The sequence below is a fragment of the Scyliorhinus torazame genome, chromosome 13, assembly GCF_047496885.1.
Source record: "Scyliorhinus torazame isolate Kashiwa2021f chromosome 13, sScyTor2.1, whole genome shotgun sequence".
Taxonomy (NCBI): domain Eukaryota; kingdom Metazoa; phylum Chordata; class Chondrichthyes; order Carcharhiniformes; family Scyliorhinidae; genus Scyliorhinus; species Scyliorhinus torazame.
In genome coordinates, this window is record NC_092719.1 from 170971070 (window position 1) to 170991448 (window position 20379).

Here is a 20379-nt window from a genome sequence, read left to right on the forward strand (position 1 = left end):
TACAAGAGTTTTCCGCTTGCCTTGGAAGATGCCTGATAGAGAAGGCCTCAGGGATCATGATATAACACTTAAAATTCTTGCCATCACTATAATTCTGTGTGATCTGCATTTGATGTTTTAATTTATTGAAGCTTGTTTGATAAGATGGGGTTCCATCTTGTTTTTATTATTTCTAGTCTGCATTTGCTTATAATATGGCCACATTCAAACATTTATAGAGGTGAATTAACAAATTGGAATAACACGGTGGGCAGCCCAGTAGCACAGTGGTTAGCACGGTTGCTTCACAGCGTCAGGATCCCAGGTTCGATTCCCGGCTTGGGTCACTGTCTGTGCGGAGTCTGCACGTTCTCCCCGTGTCTGCGTGGGTTTCCTCCGGGTGCTCTGGGTTTCCTTCCACAGTCCAAAGATGGGCAAGTTAGGTGGATTGGCCATGCTAAAGTGTCCAAAAAAAAGGTTAAGTGTGATTACTGGGTTACGAGGATAGGGTGGAAGTGTGGGGCTTAAGTAGGGTGCTCTTTCCAAGGGCTGGTGCTGACTCGATGGGCCAAATGGCCTCCTTCTGCACTGTAAATTCTATGATAACATAAAACTGAAAAATTAGGTGTTAATATTTCCAATATCAAAATGAATTATGTAAAACCACAAACATTGCAAAATACTGTCTATACCCTTTAGAGAATTACAATTTGAAGCAGTTTCAAAGTTCAACAAAGCGGACTTCGGAGATTTTACTTTTCTTGTCTACCTTTCAAATGTTTTAAGAAAAAGAGGTATAGGTGATTTTACAAAATGAAATAGTTATAGAACAAATCAAGTAACTGGAAAGGTGTATTGCAATTTATTTTTACCCAAACTAATTTATTTTTAAGAAAATACACATATAAAAACTTCAGCTTCCTATCAAAAATGTTCCTCATTTGGACAACCGTCATGATTGAAGGGATTGTAACATGGAGTGCTGGGAAAGATAGGCACGGATTTGGAAGGCAACATCACATTCAATGACTTTGGAGGGGGAAGGGAGCTTAAAGATGGTGTGATAATTTGCAGGGGTGATGAGGATAGATTTGAATGAGAGACAGAATCCAAGAAGAGACAACTGATAAAAACAATTTGACACTGCTTGTGCTAATTGTCAAGGCCAAGGACTGAGTTCCATGGCAACGAGGTGGCAACAGCTAACTCTTCCACCCTGTCCCATGAGATTTGTTCATCAACCTTGTTGTCAGTGACGGAAGTATAGCATAATTATGGACCTGTTTGTGTGTGTGTGGGTGGGGTGGGGTGGGGGGGCACGTTTGCAGAGTTGGGAGAGCTAGAGGCGGAGTTCCAGCTACTATAGGGGAATGGGTTTCGGTACCTGCACGCCAGGCACTTTGTTAGGAAGGAGATGGCTACATTCCCAAAATTACCACCCCAGCTCTGCAAGATAAATTTTGCCTGAGGATGAGAAAGGGAAGGTAGGATCTCGGTCATATATGGCGAGTTGGTGAAGAGAGAGGTTTTCAGTGGAGGAAATAAAACGGAAATGGGAAGAGGAGCTGGGGAGGGGGGGCACCTTAGACGCCGGGCTATGGTGTGAAGCCCTGCAAAGGGTAAACTCATCCTCCTCATGTACGAGACTGTGTCTCATCCAGTTCAAAGTGGTGCATAGGGCGCACATGACCGTGTCAAGTATGTTGGTTCTTACTGCTGCCTCACGGCGCCGCGGACCCAGGTTCGATCCCGGCCCGGGTCACTGTGCTTGTGGAGTTTGCACATTCTCTCCATGTCTGCGTGGGCCTCACCCCCTGAACCCAAAGATGTGCAGGATAGGTGGTTTGGCTACGCTAAATTACCCCTTATTTGGAAAAAAGGAATTGAGTACTTTAAATTTATATTTTTAAAAGTTATATTAAAAACTCTTTCCAGGAGTAGAGGATAGATGCAAGTGCTGTGCGAGGGGACTGGTATATCATGTCCACATGTTTTGGGTATGCCCAAAGTTGGAAGCGTTCTGGAGGCCTTTGCAGGAACTACGACAAAGGTTCTGGGGGTGAAGGTGGTTCCGAGCCCATGGGTGGCAATATATGGAGTCTCGGAAGAGTCTGGAGTGCAGGTGGGGAGAGAGGCTGACGTGTTGGCCTTTGCCTCCCTGATAGCCGGGATGCGGATATTGTTAGGATGATGGGACCCGGAGCCTCCTAAAGTGATGGTGTGGATGAACGACTTGACGGAACTTCTGCACCTGAAGAAAATAAAGTTTGCTAATAGAGGTGCAAATGAGGGGTTCTTCCCCAGGTAGAGGCTGTTCATCGACTTATTTAAAGAGTGGTAAAACATCAGCGGGGGGGGGGGGGGGGGGCCTTTTGAGGGGGGGGGGGTGGGTTCTTTTGTTACTATAGTGAGAAAACAGGTTGGGCCTTGTAGAAGCCAGGTATTTCAAATACAACTAGTATAGGTAAAAGATAGCTGTTTAAGCATAAATATTAGGCCCCAGTTTTAAATACCCATTTATACAGCAAAATACACTTTTACTGAAGTCCGTTGTTCTGGCAAATGCATATTTTCAAAGACAGTGTGACATTAAAACAGCACAGTTGCAAAACAATTTGACACTGCTTGTGCTAATTGTCAAGGCCAAGGACTGAGTTCCATGGCAACGAGGTGGCAAGAGTCCAATGCAGTTTGTAAGAGCATTGAATCATATATATTACTCAATCTTTCTCGATATGAAGTCTCAATTGTTACATTAGCCAAGCCAGTTTAAAGATTAGCAGAATATCACATTCCATAACATGTAGACATGAAACAATTAAAAAGCTGGGGCGAAATTCTCCCCCAACGGCGGGATGTCCGCCGACTGGCGCCAAAGCCGGCGCCAATCAGACGGGGCATCGCGCCGGCCCCAAAGGTGCGGAATGCTCCGCATCTTTGGCGGCCTAGCCCCAACATTGAGGGGCTAGGCCGACGCCGGAGGGATTTCCGCCCCGCCAGCTGGCAGAAATGGCGTTTGTATCCCCGCCAGCTGGCGCGGAAATGCGGCGCATGCGCGGGAGCGTCAGCGGCCGCTGTCAGTTTCCCAGCGCATGCGCGGGAGCGTCAGCGGCCGCTGTCAGTTTCCCGCGCATGCGCAGTGGGGAGAGTCTCTTCCGCCTCCGTCATGGTGGAGGCCGTAGCGGAGGCGGAAGGGAAAGAGTGCCCCCACGGCACAGGCCCGCCCGCGGATCGGTGGGCCCCGATCGCGGGCCAGGCCACCGTGGGGGCACCCCCGGGGTCAGATCGCCCCGCGCCCCCCCCAGGACCCCGGTGCCCGCCCACGCCGCCTGGTCCTGCCCGGTAAATACCAGTTTTGATTTACGTCGGCGGGACAGGCAATTCCTGGGCGGGACTTCGGCCCATCCGGTCCGGAGAATCCAGCGGGGGGTCCCGCCAACCGGCACGGCCCGATTCCCGCCCCCGCCCAATCTCCGGGAGCGGAGACTTCGGCGGGGGCGGGGGCGGGATTCACGGCGGCCAACGGCCATTCTCCGACCCGGCGGGGAGTCGGAGAATGACGCCCCTGATGTTGCACATTGAAGATGGACGGCTTGCCATCAAATCAAATGTGTTTGAGTCTAACCCAAACCAATTAGGATTATATTGGGGTGTGATTAGATGACTTAAGACAGATATGAAAGTGTATAACTGAAAAGTTTCCGCCCCGCCATCTTAGTGTTGTCTCGTGTGTTGTCTTTGTGTTGTCTTTCTGTTAGCTTAGTCAGTTTTGTCCTTAATAGTCTCCATTTTAGAGATGTCTTTTGGGGGTTCTGTCAGTCTGTTAGTCTACTTTTGACTTTGAGTTTGAGTTTAGCTGAAGATTAGCTTTCTCTCTCTCTCTTTATGTTTCATTGCCAGACTTTGACCATTTAAAAGTTACTTTCGAGCTGTCTGCCTAAGCAAAGAAAGAAAATGTCTGTAATTCTCTGAAAGCTTCGAATTGTCTACGAATTGCCTTTTAAATGACTTTCAAATTGTAATCAAGCGACTACAAATAAAACAATTCTTTTTGGCACCTGAGAAGTTTTAACTGAAATTTCTGCTGAGTTCCAGTATTCGCAAAGTGCTACTGATAACCGAATAGCAGAGATAATATAAATTCCTTCAACTTTACACAGTCGAATAATACAAGGAATCGAACAACTTGGCATAGTCCAGAAATAGTACAAATCTTACAACTTGTCATATTGCACCAGGACTTTGATTCATCAACTAAGGCTTCCCCCAAACTTGGCGTAGTTCGATAGGTTAAGATCCCATCAATTAAAGATTCCTATAGGCCTTCTGCAGTGTGGTTTGTGAAGGATGTTTACTGGTGCTGTTTTTCTCTTTTTCTGTATATAATTGAAAAAGCTTTGAATAAAAATATATATTTTTTAATCCCAACTAATATGGGAGCCAGGAAGGGAGTTTTGTGTGATCTTGTTCTTTCTTGGTTTCTAACTGTATGGTTGACAGGACTACAAAGATGACAAATGATTATTAGTAGTGTGAGTACCAAGACTAGGGGCGAAATTCTCCGTTATCAGCGGAAACTCCGCCGATCGGCGCAAAAAAAACGGCGCAAATCCCACTTGCGTCACGTCATAAAAATGGGCCGATAGTCTGCGGCCCGAAATGGGCTAGCAGCGACGTAACGGGATCCGCGCTTGCGCAGTGGTTCACGCCGTGCAGCGTCATACGCGCTGCACGGCGTGACGGGTCATAAGGCCGCGCAGCTCCCCCCCACCCGACCGGAACAGCCGACCGCAACACCCGACTTGATGGCTGGCCGTCGCTCAGCCCGAGGTTTGAGTCACGCGATGTGGAGGCGCTCCTGGATGCGGTGGAGCAGAGGAGGGACGCCCTGTATCCCGGGCACGGCCGCAGAGTTGCCCCACGCCACAGCCGGCGTCTGTGGAGGGAGGTGGCAGAGGCCGTCACCGCTGTGGCCCTAACACCACGGACAGGCACCAGTGCCACAAGAAGGTGAACGACCTCGTCAGAGCAGGCAGGGTGAGCGTCCCCCCATATCCCCTCTCCCCCAAATCCCCCCCTCCCCCATATCCCCCCTCCCCCATATCCCCCCCTCCCCCATATCCCCCATATCCCCCTCCCCCATATCCCCCCCCTCCCCCATATCCCCCCCTCCCCCATATCCCCCCTCCCCCATATCCCCCATATCCCCCTCCCCCATATCCCCCCTCCCCCATATCCCCCTCCCCCATATCCCCCATATTCCCCCCTCCCCATATCCCACCTCCCCCATATCCCCCATCCCCCATATCCCCCCTCCCCCATATCCCCCCCTCCCCCATATCCCCCATTCCCCCCTCCCCCATATCCCCCCTCCCCCATATCCCCATATCCCCCTCCACCCATATCCCCATATTCCCCCTCCCCCATATCCCCCATATCCCCCCTCCCCCTATCCCCCCTCCCCCATATCCCCCCCTCCCCCATATCCCCCATATCCCCAAGTGAATCCAGCCCTAACCTTAACCTCTGCAATGCACGCGCAAACCGATGGCGTGCATTCATATACCTGCCTAACACTGTTGCCTTTTACCCCTGCCACCACCCCCCCCCCCCCCAGGAGAAGCGCGCACACAACATAGGAGCATGTGAGGACTGGAGGAGGGCCCGCTGATGAGAGGCCACTGACCGTACACGAGGAAAGGGCCCTGGAACTGGCTGGGCGGGACCTGAGGACCGGAGGTTACTGATGCAGAGGTCGGGGCCCCACGAGCAAGTGGAGCCACCAACTGCCCGTCCCCCATATCCCCCCTCCCCATATCCCCCTCTCCCGTAGCACCTGATCACTGCCTGATGTCTAACCATGCATGCTTCATTGTGTATCGCAGGACCAAACGTCCAGGCACCCATCCCCGCAGATGCAGACCGCCCGCAGGATGCCCCTCGGAGACCACGGGAGACGGAGAGACCCGCACCCTCCAGCATGCGACGCCCGCAGGATGCCCCTCGGAGACACGGAGACGGAGAGACCCGAACCCTCCAGCATGCGACGCCCGCAGGATGCCCTCGGAGACCACGGGAGACGGAGAGACCCGAACCCTCCAGCATGCGACGCCCGCAGGATGCCCCTCAGAGACCACGGGAGACGGAGAGACCTGGAGCAACAGGGAGACGACACCCCCCGTCACGTGCGGGAGCGACCACCCAGCGATGAGGGGGGCAGCCACAGGCCCCCGTCACATCCGAGCCAGGACACCACTACCCAGGACACCACTATCCAGGACACCCCTACCCGGGACACCACTACACAGGACACCACTACTCGGGACACCACTACCCGGGACAGCACTACCCGGGACAGCACTACCCGGGACAGCACTACCCGGGACAGCACTCCCAGGACACCCCTACCCGGGAAGACGAAATACCGGACAGTGACTCAGAGTGGATGGGTGGAGACGAACCCCCACCCCAAAGTGCCATGGACTCAGAGTGGGACGAAGAGCACGACACAACGCCACTGCTGTCCCCAACACCCTCCACCATCGCAGAAACACTCACCACGGTTGGGCACTTTAGTGATGAGGGGCGTCTGGTACACTCACTGGTGCGCACAACACAGCCGTCCCGGTACAGCAGGTGGAGGTAGGAGCAGCAGAGGGACCGGGCGGTCGGAGGGCAGCCCAGGCCAAGCGAACATCTGCCGCCCAGATGGATCCCGGGTTCCTGCAGTTACCACACCCACACATAGATCCGATGCAACCACCGACACGGAGACGAGCGAATAGGGTGACGGGTGGCTTGCGGCGGCTGCGGTCGCAGGTGGAGGAGTCCACCCGCGTCCAGGAGCTGGGAGTGGTCCCGGTCATGCGTGCCACCCAGGCTGACACCGCACGGGTGGCGTCCGCGGTGGAGGCAATGGGTGCGACGGTGTCAAACATGGGGAACGGTTTGCGAGGCCTGGGGCCTTCCGTGCAGGCGGCGTCTGTGGCCCAGGAAATGGCTGCCCTCTCACAGGAGGCCATGAGCAGTGCCAGCGCCAGATGGCAGAGGCGCTCAACGCCATAGCCCAGTCTCAGCAGGCCATGGCCCAGTCTCAGCAGGCCATAGCCCAGTCTCTGCAGGCCATGGCCCAGTCTCTGCAGGCATGGCCCAGTCTCAGCAGGCCATCGCTGAGGGCATCGGCGCCAGTGGCCATGTGCGAGCTGGCGTCGCACTGTCGCAGACAGGGTTCGACAACCCCCTGGGCCTCCATTGGCTGCAAACCTGCAGACCCCTGTCGATACCAGCACGGGCCTCCAGGACTGGCAGCGCCAGATGTCGGGGGCGCGTCGGATGGCCAGTCCGTTCGCATCCCCCACCCATGTAGAGGCCTGGGGGCCATCGGGCACCCCGAGGGAGGAGGAGGTGGTGTGGTCCGTCCCGGCTCCCTCTGTAGGGGAGGTCCCGGTACACCGCGACACCTCGGACCTCCCCCCCTTCCGTCCCAGGTGCATCGGGTGGCAACGGGCAGGACAGGCTGGCAGCTCGCCCATCCCAGTCGCCCGGGCCGCAGCCTGGCCCATCTAGGCCAGGACGCCCCAGGAAACGGCCGCCAAAGGGATCCAGTGTCAGAGGGCAGGAATCACAGGAGTCCACCTCCAGTTCTGCTGTACCGTCTGGGGAACCACGTAGACGTAGTCAAAGGGCCCGTAAGGCCAAACAATTAGACACTGAGTAAGTTGGCACGGGTGCAGGGCACAGATGAGTTTTAGGCGCTAGGGCACGTGCATGAACTCCTTTGGTTATTAAAGTCAATGTTACACCTACCGAAGCTGCTTTGTGCTCTGTCCAAAGTGTGCGGGGGTGTCATGTACGTTGAGCGCAAGTGTGTGTGTGAGGGGTGGTCTTACCTCAGCCCCAGGTGAGTCTGCCCCCTTCCCCCTGGGCCGCCATCAACATCCCCCGGGCAGAGGACGGGACCGTGCGCTGCAGTGTCACAGCCGCATGCAGGGATGGTCCGGGTGGATGGTGGTACTGTGGCCATGGGTCAGACATAGTCCAACGATGTAGAGCCAGGAGCTCATCGGAGGCGGGTTGTCATCATTCTCCATGGCCTGCGATAGACACGCGTCCACCCGCAACTGGGTGAGCCCGGCCCGTTATGCCGCCGTGGATCGGCAATTGGAGTGGGGGGGTGGTGTGCATGCGGGTGGGGTGTGTGGGGTTGGGGAGGGGGGTGAGGGTGCTGGGTGGGTGGATGGGTGGGGGGTGTGGGTGGTCGGCTGTTGTCATGGTGTGCGGTCTGTGGGCCATACTACCCGATTCCCACGCCCCATCTAGTCAGTGAAGCGGGCGTCTATCAATCTGTCCCGTGCCCGCTGGGCCAGCCGGTAACGGTGGACAGCCACCCGTCTGTGTCTACCCCGTCTGCCTGACCATTGCCCCCATCCCCCTCATCTGGGAGGACTGGGCCTCTCCTGCTGCTCCTCCACTCCGCCCTCCTCTGCCTGCGGCACATCGCCCCTCTGCTGGGCTATGTGTGCAGGACGCAGCACACCACAATGATGCGGCTGACCCTATCTGACCGATACTGGAGGGCGCCCCCAGAGAGGTCCAGGCACCTGAAACGCATCTTCAGCACGCCAAAGCACCTCTCGATCACTCCTCTTGTCGCTACATGGGCATTATTGCAGCGGTTCTCCGCCTCATTGCGTGGCCTCCGTATAGGCGTCATCAGCCACGATCGCAATGGGTAGCCCCTGTCGCCCAGCAACCAGCCCCTCAGCCGGGGATGGCGTCCCTCGTACATGCCGGGGATGGATGACCGCGACAACACGAATGAGTCGTGTACACTGCCTGGGTGACGGGCGCAGACGTGCAGGATCATCATGCGGTGGTTGCAGACCACCTGTACGTTCATCGAATAGGTCCCCTTCCTATTAGTGAACACGGCCCTGTTATCTGCAGGTGGCCGCACCGGCGACGTGCATCCATCGATCGCGCCCTGGACCATGGGGAACTCGGCAACGGCAGAGAAGCCCACGGCCCGGGCATCTTGGCTGGCCCGGTCCACGGGGAAGCGGGATGTAGCGGTGCGCCATGGCATAAAGGGCATCTGTCACTGCCCGGATGCACCGATGCACCGATGTCTGCGATATGCCGGACAGGTCCCCACTCGGTGCCTGGAATGACCCCGTTGCATAAAAGTTCAGGGCCACCGTAACCTTGACGGACACGGGGAGAGGGTGTCCCCCCGCCAGTGCCACGCGGTGACAGGTGTGCCAGCAGGTGGCAGATGTGTGCCACGGTTTCCCGGCTCATCCGGAGTCTCCTCCTGCATTCCCGGTCCCGTGAGGTCCTGGTATGACTGCCGGGGCCGGTACACACGGGGCGCCCTCGGGTGCCTCCGTTGCCGTGGGGCCGCGACGTCCTCCTCCCCCTCCTCGTCCTGTCGGTCAGGTGTCCCTCCAGCCTGGGCGGCTGCCGCCTGCCCCTCTGCGGCAGCCTGCGCCGCCTCTCTGGCACGCTCCTCCTCCTCCTCCTCCTCCTCCTCATCCAGGGCAACATAGACATGAGCGGCTGCCACCACGGCGGCCAACATCGCTGGATGGTCTGAAAACATGACGGCCCTGGTGGGGGGGAGGGGAACGACGACATGTCATCATTGCCCATATCCCCTCCTCCCCCCAGCCAGGTGGCATGGACCGCATGGGTCCAACTGTTGGAGGCTGGCACCTGGCCAGGTGGACCAACTCATTTGCCCTCCCATCACCCACCCCGGCACGGACCCCCCCCCCCCCAACCTCCACCCCGCACGGACCCCCTCCCCAACACCCACCCCAGCACGGACCCCCCCCAACCTCCACCCCGGCACGGACCCCCTCCCCAACCCCCAACCTCCACCCCGGCACGGACCCCCCCCAACCTCCACCCCAGCACGGACCCCCCCCCAACCTCCACCCCGGCACGGACCCCCTCCCAACCCCCCAACCTCCACCCCGGCACGGACCCCCTCCCCAACCCCCCAACCTCCGCCCAGCACGGACCCCCCCCCCCAACCCTCCACCCCGGCACGGACCCCCTCCACACCCCCAACCTCCACCCGGCACGGACCCCCTCCCCAACCCCCACCTCCACGCCGGCACGGACCCCCCCCCAATCTCCACCCCAGCACGGACCCCCCCCCAACCTCCACCCCGCCCGGACCCCCTCCCCAACCCCCAACCTCCACCCCAGCACGGACCCCCCCCCAACCTCCACCCCGGCACGGACCCCCTCCACAACCTCCACCCCAGCACGGACCCCCCCCAACCTCCACCCCGGCACGGACCCCCTCCCCAACCTCCACCCCCGGCACGGACCCCCTCCCCAACCTCCACCCCGGCACGGACCCCCCTCCCCAACCTCCACCCCGGCACGGACCCCCTCCCAACCTCCACCCCGGCACGGACCCCCTCCCCAACCTCCACCCCGGCACGGACCCCCTCCCCCAACCCCCAACCTCCACCCCGGCACGGACCCCCCTCCCCAACCCCCAACCTCCACCCCAGCACGGACCCCCCCCCAACCTCCACCCCGGCACGGACCCCCTCCACAACCCCCCAACTCCACCCCGGCACGGACCCCCTCTCCAACCCCCAACCTCCACCCCGGCACGGACCCCCCCGAACCTCCACCCCAGCACGGACCCCCCCCCCAACCTCCACCCCGGCACGGACCCCCTCCCCAACCCCCAACCTCCACCCCGGCACGGACCCCCTCCCCAACCCCCAACCTCCACCCCAGCACGGACCCCCCCCACCTCCACCCCGGCACGGACCCCCTCCACAACCTCCACCCCAGCACGGACCACCCCCAACCTCCACCCCGGCACGGACCCCCTCCCCAACCTCCACCCCGGCACGGACCCCCCTCCCAACCTCCACCCCGGCACGGACCCCCTCCCCAACCTCCACCCCGGCACGGACCCCCTCCCCAACCTCCACCCCGGCACGGACCCCCTCCCCAACCTCCACCCCGGCACGGACCCCCTCCCCAACCCCCCAACCTCCACCCCAGCACGGACCCCCCCCCCAACCTCCACCCCGGCACGGACCCCCTCCACAACCCCCAACCTCCACCCGGCACGGACCCCCTCCCGGCACTCCCCCGGACCCCAGCCTACTCTAACCACCCCCCCCCCCCCCCCCCCCCGCCGCACACACACACAAGCCGAGACACACCTCTCCTCAGGCAATCAATCTGCGGCCACGCCATTTCCTGCCCAGAGCCAACCCCCCAGGCCGTCACTCACCTCCTCGCTGGTCGGCGTGAGCCTGGAGCACCGGGTCACGCCGATGAAAAGGAGGTTTGATTCACGTCGACGTGAACGGTCATGACGTCGACGGGACTTCGGCCCATCCGGAAGGGAGAATATCGGCAGGCCGAAATGCCTTGCGCAGACCCGTGACATTCTCCGCGGCAGCGGCGCCATTAACGCCCCGCCGACTTTTCTCCCTTCGGAGACTTCGGCGGGGGCGGGGGCGGGATTCACGGCGGCCAACGGCCATTCTCCGACCCGGCGGGGGGTCGGAGAATGACGCCCTAGGTCTTCCTAAAATCGGTGCCTACTGTGAAAATCCGAATATTTCTTTGCAGGCAGGTGGTGATTGAAAATGTTTAATCAAGCGGGCTCACTTAAATGTCTACTTTTCCATTAAAACAAATTAGGCTGGTTTCTGTGGTCAGTGCAAAGCAATGGCGTTCAATGGCAGGGTTTATTCCTAGTCTGTGTTAAGTCAGCTTTATTTGTCTCCATGTGCTTGGGCTACAGAGGAAAGAAATACTTGGGTTTTCTGCTTCTGATTTCTGAGTAGTGAATTGGTCCAAAAAAAACTTAGACCACCAGTTCTGCTCGGATACCTCAAGGACTTCATCTTCCTCCAGACATGTCACGTAAGGTATTTCCTATTGGTAAATCTTTTGGAGCCTGTGGTGGTGCTCGGGTAAAATTATACAACTGACTGACACTCATCAAGGCTCATCATGCGACTCTTAAGTGTCAACAGGAAAAATAATTTAAAACGGCTAAAATATATTGCTCTTAATATATGAGCTTTTGAATACCATCAGGAATCCAGCACCCACTTCATTGGATATTCCTTACATTAGGTACCCATGTCAGAACTATAGGTGGTGGTACACTGGATCAACATGCTGCCAGCATAATATTAAATAACGTTCCTGCTTGTTTAAGGTGAATGCTTCTACCAGCAATGGTTTAACCCACTGGAAAATGTGCAAGGATTCAAACTTGGCACATTTTGATGAACTGGAAAGTGCAGCGATTCTCCTTATCCAACTGCCGAAACAGTGCCCGCTTCTCAGGTAGGATGGTGAGGAAAATGCAGGCTAAAGAACTTGCAATTTTTGGGCACAGTCTTGATGGTGATTACTCTGCATAAGGCGGTTCTTCCATTTTAGGATTGTAAAAAATGCTTTTGGGTTCATTGTACTCTTCCATTCTTTTTAAGTGGATCAGCATATGCCCTGCATAAGCAGGAAGTAGCACAAGCATGAGAGAAGTTACAAAGCCCATCAGGACAGCTGGTGTGAAGAATGAGGCACAGTCTCTGGCAGGGGCAAACTGTACTTTAATATAAAGCCTTGAATCTGCAGAAATAAAAGCAAAAATTATTTTCTTGCTGATGCACTCACTATAAAACCTTGATTCTGTTTCAAGCTATTAGTTATTAGTAGTACTAATTACATTTGATTAGTACAAGAATAAAATATAAAATTGTATTCAAATTTTCTCCTCAATGTAGTAAATAGGGTTATATTACAGTGCAAGTGTATAGAAGGCCCCAATTCATCTATGTTTGTGTGCAGACACACAAAATACATCTGTAACACATGCGTGATCTGCAGCACAAAGGCAAAAGTTCTGAAAAATACCCAGATTTGAATGCTAATTGTTTATTAGCATTTGAACACAGGCTTGTTCACTGCTTTCGTGACACATCGCTATTCCCACATCAATCATGCACATCTCACTGGTGGGCTAAAATGGCAGCATTGACAGTACTATAAAGATATGTATGACCGAACCAGCTATGCTGACTAAGCAGGATCCAACTTGAATGGATGGGGAAAGATAGAGGAATGCTGTTTGTTACCTTTGAAAACTTATTAAGAATTGATGTTATGACTTCCGGTGGCGGCTATGAAGGAGTAAGTCGCACATTTGGTGACTCCCGCACGGGTTGGACTTTTTCCCTGATTTTTTACCGGACTTGATTTGAAAAATCGATGATAGAGGCAATTGTGTATTGGATTCCCACAATGGTGCATGGAGAGGAGGACTAAAAGTGCTTGCAAAGGCAGAAATAGACGGACAGAGAAGGCTTGGGTTGAAGCTGCAGTGGGAGAAAGCATGGCGGATGAACAGACCTCTGGCTTGTCGACCCAGCGGTCAATGGAGCAGTTGATGCAAGTTATCCAGGAAGACTTCGTCAAGCAGAAGCGGGACTGCTTGGACCTGATTAAAGAGTCAATTGCGCGGCTGGAGCTTAGATAGGATGCCCAAGATCGGGCGATCCAGAAAGTAGAGAAGGCACTGGCTGACCAGGAGGAACATCAAACTGTGGTGGAGTTGGAGGTGGAGATGCTGAGAGACCAGCAGAAAAGGCTCGGGGAGAAGGTGGAGGACCTAGAGAATAGGTCCCGCCGGCAGAACTTGAGAATCGTTGGGCTCCCGGAGGGGTCCGAAGGAGCGGACACTGGGGCATACATAGCGGACATGTTCTGCTGAGGGATGGGGCATTCTCTCGACACTTGGAGGTGGACAGGGCTCACAGAGCGCTCGCGAGGAAGCCGCGAATGGGAGACCCCCCGAGGGCAATAGTGGTGAGATTCCACAGGTATTTGGATAAGGAGTGTATTTTACAGTGAGCCAAGCAGACACGGAGCTGTAAGTGGGACAATAGTATCCTGCGGATCTATCAGCACCTGAGTGCAGGGGTGGCCAGGAGAAGAGCGGGGTTCAACCAGATCAGGTCGACCCTTTTAAGAAAAAGGTGAAGTTCGGACTGCTGTATCCGACCTGTTTCTGGGTCACGTAAGAGAAGCAACATTTTTATTTTGAGTCGCCTGAGGAAGTGCTGGACTTTGCGAAAAGGAAAGGAATGACGGGCGGACTGAGAACTTTTGAACTTTGCTGCAACGTTCATGTTTAAAAAAGTTTTTTGTTTTGTGGACGCTATTTGTAATGCCTTCTGTGTTGAATTGGGGCCAGTTGCAGAGCTGAGTGAGTTAAAGTTGACAGTTGCACTGTTGGGGGATGGAGGTGTGTTTGTTTAGATGCTGGATCTCTTGTTTGATCTCTTCTTTGTTTAGCGGTTTCTTTTTTCTGTCGGGCAATTGTGTTGGGATTGTTTGTCATTTGAATATGTGTGTATGAGCGGGGGGGGGGGGGGGGAAGGTGGGGAGGGAACAATAGGCGTGAGAATGTCTGGCGCCAGGAGTGGGGGCCACCAAGCTAGCTGGGCAGGCTAGTTCACGGAAGCGTAGTGGAGGGTGAGCAGATGTTAGACTTATCAAAGGGGTCAATTTATATTGTGCTGTTACTGGGGGGGGGGAGGGGGAGGGAAATGTTCTGCTGACGAGGAAGGGACTGTTGCTGAGGGACAGAGAGGAGATCGGGGCGGAGGCTGCCTGAGGGCGGGCCAGTGGAGGCGTGGGGCGCGGGCTGGAGACTGGCCCAAGAAAGGGGATGGCTGATCGGCGAAGGGGGGGGGGCAGGAGCCCCCCAACTACGCTGATCACCTGGAATGTACGAAGGCTAAATGGGCCGGTCAAGAGGGCACGCGTGTTCGCGCATTTGAAAGGACTGAAGGCGGATGTGGTAATGCTGCAGGTGACGCACCTTAGAGTAGCTGACCAGATTAGATTAAGGAAAGGTTGGGTCGGACAGGTTTTTCACTCGGGACTGGACTCGAAGACTAGCGGGGTCGCGATCCTGATCAACAAGCGGGTGGTGTTTGAGGCGGGAAGAATAGTTTCGGATGTGGGAGGCCGGTACATTATGGTTAGTGGGAAATAGGAGGGGGTGCAGGTGGTACTAGTAAATGTGTATGCGCCAAATTGGGACGATGTGGAGTTTATAAAGAGGATGCTGGGGAAGAAAACGGACCTGGTTTCGCATAAGTTGGTCATGGGAGGGGACTTCAACACAGTTATTGACCCTGGTTTAGACCGGTCAAGCTCAAAAATGGCAGGGTGCCATCAGTGGTAAAGGAACTAAAAAGGTTCATGGAGCAGATGGGGGGGGGGGTGGGGGGGGGGGGGGGGGGTGGACCCACGGAGGTTTGGGCAGCCGAGGGTGAAGGAGTTCTCCTTCTACTCACACGTGCATAAAGTGTACTCCCGGATTGATTTCTTTATTCTGAGCAGGGCTTTACAGGGGTGGTGGACACGGGGTACTTGCCGATCACAGTCTCAGACCATGCCCCACACTGTGTTGACCTACATGTTAGTAAAGACAGGAACCGGCGCCAGTACTGGAGGTTAGACATGGGTCTTTTAGCTGATGAAGAGGTGTGCGGGGGCTGAGGAAATGTATTCAGAACTACCTGGAAGTCAACGACACGGGGGAAATTTCAGCAGCGGTAGTCTGGGAAGCATTGAAGGCGATGGATAGAGGGGAGCTGATCTCAATACGGGCCCACAGGGAGAAGGTAGACAGGGCAGAGACGGACCGACTGGTAAAGGAGATACTACAGGTCGACAGGAGGTATGCGGAGCCCCCAGAGGCAGGGCTTTTACGGTAACGGCGGAGCTACAGGCGGAGTTCGGCTTGTTAACCACAGGGAGGGTGGTGGAGCAGCTGAGAAAGGCGAGGGGAGCGATTTATGAGCATGGAGAGAAGGCCAGTAGAATGCTTGCACAGCAGCTTAGAAAGAGGGAGGTAGCCAGGGAGATAGGGAAAGTAAAGGATGGCGATGGGAACCTGGTTGGAGACTCAGCAGGATGAATAAAGTGGTTAAAGAGTTTTATAGTAGGCTGTATGGGTCGGAGCCCCCAACAGGGCTGGAGGGGATGAGGCATTTCCTAGGGGGGCTGAATTTCCCGAGAGTGGACGAGGAGCTGGTAGAAGGGCTGGGGGCCCCGATCGGGATGGAAGAGATAGCAGAGGGTCTGAAGCCATGCAGTCGGTGTCATGTGAGAATACCCTTTAAGAAATGGGTGTTTAAGAAATGTGCCTTTAAGAAGTGGAGCTGCTCATGTTACTGGAGTGATGTCAGAATGTGGGTGGAGCCGAGCTCTACTTCTGCTTTTTTAATTTCAGTTTGAGAAAGCTTGGGTGTGTCTGTTTGCAGTGTTTTTCAGTGAGCTGAATTGAAGTTAAAAGTGAGCTGCACTGCTGTTGATCTCTGCCATGAAAAGACTATCTATGGATCATTTGGGTGAACTCAGAATTGTAAAAAGGTCTCAGTATTGAATATAAATCTAATGTACTTCTGTTTGAAGGTTTGTTAAGTCTTTTGGATGTTAAAAGGACAGCATACAGGTTATTTAGTCTTGTATTCTTTGGGGGGTGTATTTGATTTACTGGTTGCTAAGATATTCACTGTTTGTTTTCAAAAGGTTAACTTGAGTTCATAGAATAAACATTGTTTTGTTTAAAAAAAACACTGGTCCATTTTCTGCTGTACCATACCTGTAGAGTGGGCCGTGTGCTCCCCATACCACAATCTATTAAAAGTTGTGGGTCAGGTGAACTCCATGATATACTTTGGTGTTCTCTAAACCCTGACCCATAACAATTGGGGGCTCGAGGGGGATAAAAGTTTATCTATTGGATTGGCTTAGTGAACTTAAAGACAGTGAGGGGTGAGCATATTGTGGTTGCTTTTCAGGTGTGGTATTTTAGTTTAAGTGGGAAGTGTGTTGTGGACAATGGCTCTTTCAGAGGCTCAGAGTTTTTGGGGTTGGAGACTGTCATACGCAGTACCTTACGGACAGAGACTAAAAGCAGACTGTTACATTTGACAAAAACATTGCAGTTAACCATTACCTGACAAAATGCGAAAAGATGAGGTAAGTATGGCGGTGGCTATGCATTTAAAGTTGCCTAAAATACAATTTGACTCATTGGAAATGGCAAAAATTCAGTTGCAAATTAAACAAATGGAACATAAGAAAGAATTAAAGCAGCTTGAATACGAAAGAGAGAGAGCGGAAAGAGAAATAGATAGAGAGGAAAAAGAAAGAGAGAGAGAGAGGAAAAAGAAAAGGAGAGAGAAGAAAGGAGAAAAGAAAGAATAGCCCTAGCAGAACAAAAAGAAAGAGAAAGGGAGATACAGATCAGGGAAAAGGATAAAGAGAGAGAGTTTGAACTTCAGAAAATGGCCATGAAACATGACAGTCAGTTAAAATTGGCCAACGTAAAGGGAAACGTACAGTTGGATGATGGTGATGAGGATAGTGAGAAAGAGCGTCAACGTCGAAAGCTTGGTGGGAATCTATATAATATGTCCAAGCATTGCCAAGGTTTGATGAGAAGGAGATGGAAGCCTTTTTCATTTTATTTGAGACGGTAGCTAAACAAATGAAATGGCCACAAGACATGTGGGTATTACTGATTCAAACAAAGCTGGTAGGTAGAGCTAGTGAAGTGTTTGCATCACTACCGGAGGAGGTATCTGGGACGTATGAGGAGGTGAAAAAATCCATCTTAGGTGCATATGAATTAGTGCCTGAAGCTTACAGACAAAGGTTTAGAAATTTAAGGAAAGAATTTGGTCAAACATACATGGAGTTTGAAAGGCACAAACAGAGTAATTTTGATAGGTGGATAAGGGCTTTGAAAATAGATCAAACGTATGAAGCTCTCAGAGAAATTATACTTTTGGAGGAATTTAAAAATTCAATTCCTGATGTAGTGAGAACTCATGTGGAAGAGCAGAGGGTTAAAACTGTGAGGTTAGCAGCAGAAATGGCAGATGATTATGAATTAGTTCATAAATCAAAGCTTGGTTTCCGACATCAGTTTCAGCCTGGGAGGGATAGAAACTGGGGACATGAGAAATCAAGTGGTAAAGGTAAAGGTGATCTGATGGGAGATAATAAGGAGAGTGTACCTCAGATTAAAGAAGAAATCCAGGAGGGTGGAAGAGACATGAAAAGTTTCAAATGTTTTCACTGTAATAAACTAGGCCATGTAAAGTCACAGTGTTGGTGGTTGAAGAAAAGCACTGGGAAGGCTGATGTGGTAAAACAGGATAAGACAGTGGGGTTTGTTAAAGTGGTAAAGGAAAGCCAGAGTGAAGCGAAGGAGGTGCGAAAGATCGTACAGCCTGATCAAGAGGTGATTGATAAGAAGATGCCAGATCTCTTTAAAGAATTTACTTGTGTGGGTAAAGTTTACTCATGTGTATCAGGAGGAATAGGTAAAGAAGTCACAATTTTAAGAGCTACGGGAGCTAGTCAATCATTAATGGTAAAAGATGAGGAGTTATGTAGTTTGGGAAGAATGTTGCCAGAAAAGGTGGTAATATGTGGAATTCAGGGTGAGAGGAGTAGTGTTCCATTATATAAGGTAAGGTTGGAAAGTCCAGTGGAGAGTGGTGAAGTGGTAGTAGGAGTAATAGAGAAACTATCTTGTCCAGGAATACAGTTTATCTTGGGTAAGATATAACTGGGTCGCAAGTGGGAGTGATGCCTACTGTGGTTGATAAGCCAGTGGAAAATCAGACAACTGAAGTGTTGAAGGATGAATACCCTGGGATTTTTCCAGATTGTGTAGTAACAAGGTCGCAAAGTCAGAGGTTAAGACAAGAGGAGAAATCAAAGAGTGAAGAAGAAGTTGAAGTGCAATTATCAGAAACGATTTTTGATCAGATGGTTGAAAAAGAACAAGAACAGGTGGAGGATGAGGCGGATATTTTTAGTTCAGGAAAATTGGTGGAGTTACAACATAAAGATCCAGAAATAAAACGGATGTATCAGAAAGCGTATACGGAAGAGGAATCTGAGTGTATACCAGAGTGTTATTACCGTAAAAGTGATGTCTTGATGAGAAAATGGAGACCTTTACATATGCAGGCGGATGAAAAGTGGGCAGAAGTTCATCAAGTAGTATTGCCGGTAGGGTATAGAAAGGAGGTGTTGCGAGTTGCACATGAGGTACCAGTGGGAGGCCATTTGGGAATAAGGAAAACTCAAGCTAAAATCCAGAAACATTTTTATTGGCCTGGACTACCCACATGTCAAGCGATAGGGAAACCTCAAGCAGTGATAAAACCAGCACCCTTAATACCCATTCCAGCATTTGAGGAACCTTTTACAAGGGTCCTAATTGATTGCGTAGGACCGCTTCCTAAAACAAAAAGTGGGAATCAATATCTTTTGACTATAATGGATGTGTCTACTAGGTTTCCAGAGGCCATTCCAGTACGTAATATTACAGCTAAAAAGATTGTGGAGGAGTTACTTAAATTCTTTACTAGATATGGACTACCCACAGAAATACAATCGGATCAAGGATCAAATTTTACCTCAAAGTTATTCAAAGAAGTTATGGATAGCTTAGGAATAAAACAATTTAAATCAACTGCGTACCATCCAGAACTGCAGGGAGCGTTAGAAAGGTGGCATCAGACATTAAAGACAATGTTGAGGGCGTATTGTCACGATTATCCAGGGGACTGGGATAAAGGAATTCCATTCGTACTGTTTGCAATTAGGGATGCTCCGAATGAGTTAACCAAATTTAGTCCATTTGAACTAATTTTTGATCATGAGGTAAGAGGACCACTTAAATTGATTAAAGAAAAATTGGTGAGTGAGAAAACCAAAATTACATTATTGGATTATGTGTCAAATTTTACGGAACGATTAAATAGAGCAGGTGAATTGGCTAGACAACATTTAAAAGTTGCACAAAATGTGATGAAACGGGTAGCGGACAAGAAATCCAAAGTTCGTAGTTTTGCCAGTGGAGATAAAGTTTTAGTATTGTTACCAGTGGTAGGTGAACCTTTAAAAGCAAGGTTTTGTGGACCTTATCAGATTGAAAGGAAATTAAGTGAGGTGAATTATGTGGTAAAAACACCAGATAGAAGGAAGAAGCACCGAGTGTGTCATGTGAATATGCTTAAAAGGTACTTTGAAAGGGAATGAGAGAAAAAGGAGGAGGTTTTAATGATTCTAACTCAAAGTGATGAACCAAATCCAGATGACTGTGATTTCGACATACCTCAAATTAAATTGGAAAATGAGGATGTTCTTAAAAATTGGGATAAATTGTTGAGTTACCTTCCAGAGGAAAAACGAACTGACCTGAAAGAGTTATTGATATCACATGGGCAAGTTTGTGGAGATAAATTGGGAAGTACTAAAATGGCTATACATGAGGTAGATGTGGGAAATGCTGTTCCA